This window comes from Neomonachus schauinslandi, chromosome X (genome assembly GCF_002201575.2).
Source record: "Neomonachus schauinslandi chromosome X, ASM220157v2, whole genome shotgun sequence".
Taxonomy (NCBI): Eukaryota; Metazoa; Chordata; class Mammalia; order Carnivora; family Phocidae; genus Neomonachus; species Neomonachus schauinslandi.
The window spans coordinates 67,210,787-67,216,730 of NC_058419.1; positions in this window are offsets into that span (position 1 = coordinate 67,210,787).

The window sequence follows — 5,944 nt, forward strand, 5'->3', positions numbered from 1 at the left end:
TCTCCCTGATAATATGATTTTCTTATAAATTGCATCTTTATATGTTATAAGCCCAAAAATACAGTTTTAAAATTATTGTCTTAATTGGGGTTTTAAAAATCATTTAAGAGAAAATAGGAATAAGATATATATTTATTCTCTCTAGTATATTTACCTCTGTAATTACCTTACCTGTACTCTTTATATATGTTTCATACAGATTTAAATTACTATCTGATATCATGACTTTCAGCCTGAGGACTTCCTTTAGAATTTCTTGTAAGGCAGATCTGTTAGCAATTAATTCTCTCAGTCTTTGGGTAGAAATGCTTTTTTTAAAATTTAATTTTTGAAAGATAGAATTCTTGGTTGACAGGTGTTGTTTTTTGTTTTTGTTTTTTTTTCTTTTTGGAACTTTAAATATGTCATCCCACTGACTTCTGGCTTCTACTGTTTCTGATGAGAGGTCAACTGCTATTCTTATTGAGGTTCCTTTGTGAGTCATTTTCTCTTGTTTCTTTCCAGATTTTCTCTTTTCTTTGTCTTTCAACTGTTTATGGTATGTCTTGGTCTGGGTCTCTTTGGGTTTATCCTAATTAAAGTTTGTTTGGCTTCTTGAAAGTGTAGATTAATGGTTTTGTCATATTTGGGTAGTTTTCAGCCATTATTTCTCCTATGATGCATGTTAGTGTGTTTAATGGTGGTCACACTTCTCTGAATCACTGTTCATTTTTCTTTATTCCTGTGTCCTTAAAATTGCATACCTCTTTTGATCTCTCTTCCAGGTCACTGATTCTTTCTTCTTTCAGACTAAATTTGCTGCTATGCCAGACTAGTGAATTTCTTTATTTAGTTACTGTACTTTTCAACTCTAGAATTTCCATTTGGTTCTTTTTAAAAATAATTTCCATCCATCTCTTTATTGATATTCTCTATTTGGTGAGTGATTGCTGTCATACTGTCCCTTATTTTAAACATGGATTCCTCTACTTTGAATGTATTTGTTGTAGGAGATTTCTAGGAGTCTTCCCTGGGTCAACAGTGCTTATTGGTCAACCAATGTTTAGTCACAAGTGCTTAAAGACCTTGATCTTTTGGGGGCGGAGCAAGATGGCGGAGGAGTAGGAGAGCTGGATTTCGTCTCCTCTCAGGAATTCAGCTGGATAGGGATCAAACCATTCTGAACACCTACAAACTCAACAGGAGGTCGAAGAAAAGAAGAGCAACAACTCTCTCATCAGAAAAGCGACCACTTTCTGGAAGGTAGGACGTGCGGAGAAGTGAATCCGAGGCGATATTCGGGAGGATAGACGGCGGGGGAGGGGCCTCCGGCGGCCGCTTCTGGCAAGTGATAGAGCCGCGGAGCACAAAATCGGAACTTTTAAAAGTCTGCTCCGCTGAGGGACGTCACTCTGGTGGCTAAGCGGGGGGTGGAACCCTCCGGGACAGTGTGGTCTCAGGACCCACGGGTCACAGAAAGACTGGGGGTGCCTGAGTGTGGCAGAGCTCCCAGGTATCGGAGCAGGGAAGCCGGCTGCAGAGGCGGAGCCCAGGCGCGGGCTCTCAGCTCGGGGTTGCCATAAACTGTGATCCGCGGCACAGTCAGGCCACTGCTCCTCCAGCAGGGACCCAACAAGCGGCAGAACCGGGGAGACTCACCTTCCTCCCCCGGGAGGAGCCGCGCGGGAGGGCACCGCAGGGATCTGCTGGGTTTGGAGACTCCACCCGGGGTCGGGTGCCAGAGATAGAAACGCGCGGTCACAGGCCGGGTGAGCACGGAGTGCGGCTGGAGACCGGGGAGACGGGAGTGACTGACGGCTTTTCTCTGGGGGCTCACTGAGAAGCGGGACCCCTAGTTCTCGGCTCCCCCGGGGCGGAGATTGGGAGGCCGCCATTTTCACTCTCCGCCTCCAAAGCTGTACGGAAAGCTCGCAGGGAACAAAAGCCCCGGAGAGCAAACCCCAGCAGATTACTTAGCTGGGAGGGGGCAAGGGCGGGGCAATTCTGCCTCCGGCAAAGACATTTGGAAACCACGGCAACAGGCCCCTCCCCAGAAGATCAGCGAGAACAGCCAGCCAAGACCAAGTTTACCCATCAATGAGAACGGCAGAACTCCAGCTCTAGGGGACTACTGCACATAGAATTCATGGCTTTTTTACCATGATTCTGTAGTCTTTCAAAGTTAATTTTTTTTAACTGTCTTTTTTTCTTTTTTTATTCTTTTTGAATTTTTCTTTTTCCCTTTTTCAACCAACATCTTATCAATCCCTTTTTTTTTAAAAAAAAAAACATTTTTATTTTTCATTTTTAGAGTCATATTCTATCCCTTCATAGTAGTTACCCATATTTTTGGCTTATATATATGTTGTTCTCTCTTTAAAATTTTGAGATAGTTTCTTCTAACAGATCAAAATATACCCTAAATCTCTAGTATATGGTGTTTTCTGTTCCCCTGCCTGATCACATCCTCTCCCTTTTTTTTTTCTTTTTTTAAATCCTCTTCTTTCTTTTTTCAAACAACTTCTTATCAATTCCTTTTATAAAATTTTTTATAATTTCCATCTTTACAGTCATATTCCATCCCTTCATCATATCAACCCTTATTTTTGTACATATATAAGTTTTTCTTTCTTTAAAATTTTGGGAGGCACTTTCTTCTAACAGACCAAAATACACCCCAAATCTAGTGTGTGGCACTGATCATATTTGATCACATTCCGGTTTTTTTGTTGTTGTTTTGTTTTGTTTGTTTTTGTTTTTATCTTTATCTTTTTCTTTTTTTTCTTTTTCTTTTTTCTCTCTTTCCCTTTCTTTTCCCACTGCTTCAGGTTTTTTCTGATTTGTTTAGAGTATATTTTCTGGGGACGTTGTTACTCTGCTAGCATTTTGTTCTCTCATTAATCTATTCTCCTCTGCACAAAATGACAAGACGGAAAAAATCACCTCAACAAAAAGAACAAGAGGTAGTACCGACTGCCAGGGACCTACTCAATACGGACATTAGTACGATGTCAGATCTAGAGTTCAGAATCATCACTTTAAAGATACTAGCTGGGCTTGAAAAAAATATGGAAGTTATTAGAGAAACCCTTTCTGGAGAAGTAAAAGAACTAAAATCCAACCAAGTAGAAATCAAAAAGGCTATTAATGAGGTGCAATCAAAAATGGGGGCGCTAACTGCTAGAATAAATGAGGCAGAGGAGAGAATCAGTAATATAGAAGATGAAATGATGGAAAATAAAGAAGCTGAGAAAAAGAGAGATAAACAACTACTGGATCACGAGGGCAGAATTCGAGAGATAAGCGATACCATAAGACGAAACAACATTAGAATAATTGGGATCCCAGAAGAAGAAGAAAGAGAGAGAGGGGCAGAAGGTATAATGGAGCAAATTATAGCAGAGAACTTCCCTAATTTGGGGAAGGAAACAGGCATGAAAATCCAGGAAGCACAGAGAACCCCTCTCAAAATCAATAAAAATAGGTCAACACCCCGACATCTAATAGTAAAACTTACGAGTCTCATGGACAAAGAGAAAATCCTGAAAGCAGCTCGGGAGAAGAGATATGTAACCTACAAGGGTAGAAACATTAGATTGGCAACAGACCTATCCACAGAGACCTGGCAGGCCAGAAAGGACTGGCAGGATATATTCAGAGCACTAAACGAGAAAAATATGCAGCCAAGAATACTATATCCAGCTAGGCTGTCATTGAAAATTGAAGGAGAGATAAAAAGCTTCCAGGACAAACAAAAACTAAAGGAATTTGCAAACACAAAACCAGCCCTACAGGAAATCTTGAAAGGAGTCCTCTAAGCAAAGAGAGACCCCAAAAGCAACATAGACCAGAAAGGAACACAGACAATATACGGTAACAGTCACCTTACAGGCAATACAATGGCACTAAATTCCTATCTTTCAATAGTTACCCTGAATGTAAATGGGCTCAATGCCCCAATCAAAAGACACAGGCTATCAGACTGGATTAAAAAACAAGACCCATCGATATGCTGTCTGCAAGAGACTCATTTTCGACCCAAAGACAGCCCCAGATTGAAAGTGAGGGGGTGGAAAACCATTTACCATGCTAATGGACACCAAAAGAAAGCTGGGGTGGCAATCCTTATATCAGACAAATTCGATTTTAAACCAAAGACTGTAATAAGAGATGAGAAAGGACACTATATCATACTTAAAGGATCTATCCAACAAGAAGATCTAACAATTGTAAATATCTATGCCCCTAACATGGGAGCAGCCAATTATATAAGCCAATTAATAACAAAAGCAAAGAAACACATCGACAACAATACAATAATAGTGGGGGACTTTAACAGCCCCCTCACTGAAATGGACAGATCATCTAAGCAAAAGATCAACAAGGAAATAAAGACTTTAAATGACACACTGGACCAAATGGACTTTACAGACATATTCAGAACATTCCACCCCAAAGCAACGGAATACACATTCTTCTCTAGTGCCCATGGAACATTCTCCAGAATAGATCACATCCTAGGTCATAAATCAGGTCTCAACCGGTACCAAAAGATTGGAATCATTCCCTGCCTATTTTCAGACCACAATGCTTTGAAACTAGAGCTCAATCACAAGACAAAAGTCAGAAAGAACTCAAATACATGGAGGCTAAAGAGCATCCTACTAAAGAACGAATGGGTCAACCAGGAAATTAAAGAAGAATTAAAAAAATACATGGAAACCAATGAAAATGAAAACACAACTATTCAAAATCTTTGGGATGCAGCAAAGGCAGTCCTAAGAGGAAAGTGTATAGCAATACAAGCCTTTCTCAAGAAGCAAGAAAGGTCTCAAGTATACAACCTAACCCTACACCTAAAGGAGCTGGAGAAAGAACAGCAAATAAAGCCTAAACCCAGCAGGAGAAGAGAAATAATCAAGATCAGAGCAGAAATCAATGAAATAGAAACTAAAAGAACAGTAGAACACATCAACGAAACTAGGAGCTGGTTCTTTGAAAGAATTAACAAGATTGATAAACCCCTGGCCAGACTTATCAAAAAGAGAAGAGAAATGACCCACATCAACAAAATCATGAATGAAAGAGGAGAGATCACAACCAACACCAAAGAAATACAAACAATTATAAGAACATATTATGAGCAACTCTATGCCAGCAAATTAAATAACCTGGAAGAAATGGATGCATTTCTAGAGATGTACCAACTACCAAAACTGAACCAGGATGAAATAGAAAACCTGAACAGACCTATAACCACTAAGGAAATTGAAGCAGTCATCAAAAATCTCCCAAAAAACAAAAGCCCAGGGCCAGATGGCTTCCCAGGGGAATTCTACCAAACATTTAAAGAAGAATTAATACCTATTCTTCTGAAACTGTTCCAAAAAATAGAAATGGAAGGAAAACTTCCCAACTCATTTTATGAGGCCAGCATTACCTTGATCCCAAAACCAGACAAAGACCCCATCAAAAAGGAGAATTACAGACCAATATCCCTGATGAACATGGATGCAAAAATTCTCACCAAAATACTAGCCAATAGGATCCAACAGTACATTAAAAGGATTATTCACCATGACCAAGTGGGATTTATCCCTGGGCTGCAAGGTTGGTTCAACATCCGCAAATCAATCAATGTGATACAATACATTAACAAAAGAAAGAACAAGAATCATATGATCCTCTCAATAGATGCAGAAAAAGCATTTGACAAAGTACAGCATCCTTTCTTGATCAAAACTCTTCAGAGTATAGGCATAGAGGGTACATACCTCAATATCATAAAAGCCATCTATGAAAAACCTACAGCGAATATCATTCTCAATGGGGAAAAACTGAGAGCTTTCCCCCTAAGGTCAGGAACGCGGCAGGGATGTCCACTATCACCACTGCTATTCAACATAGTATTGGAAGTCCTAGCCACAGCAATCAGACAACAAAAAGAAATCAAAGGCATCCAAAT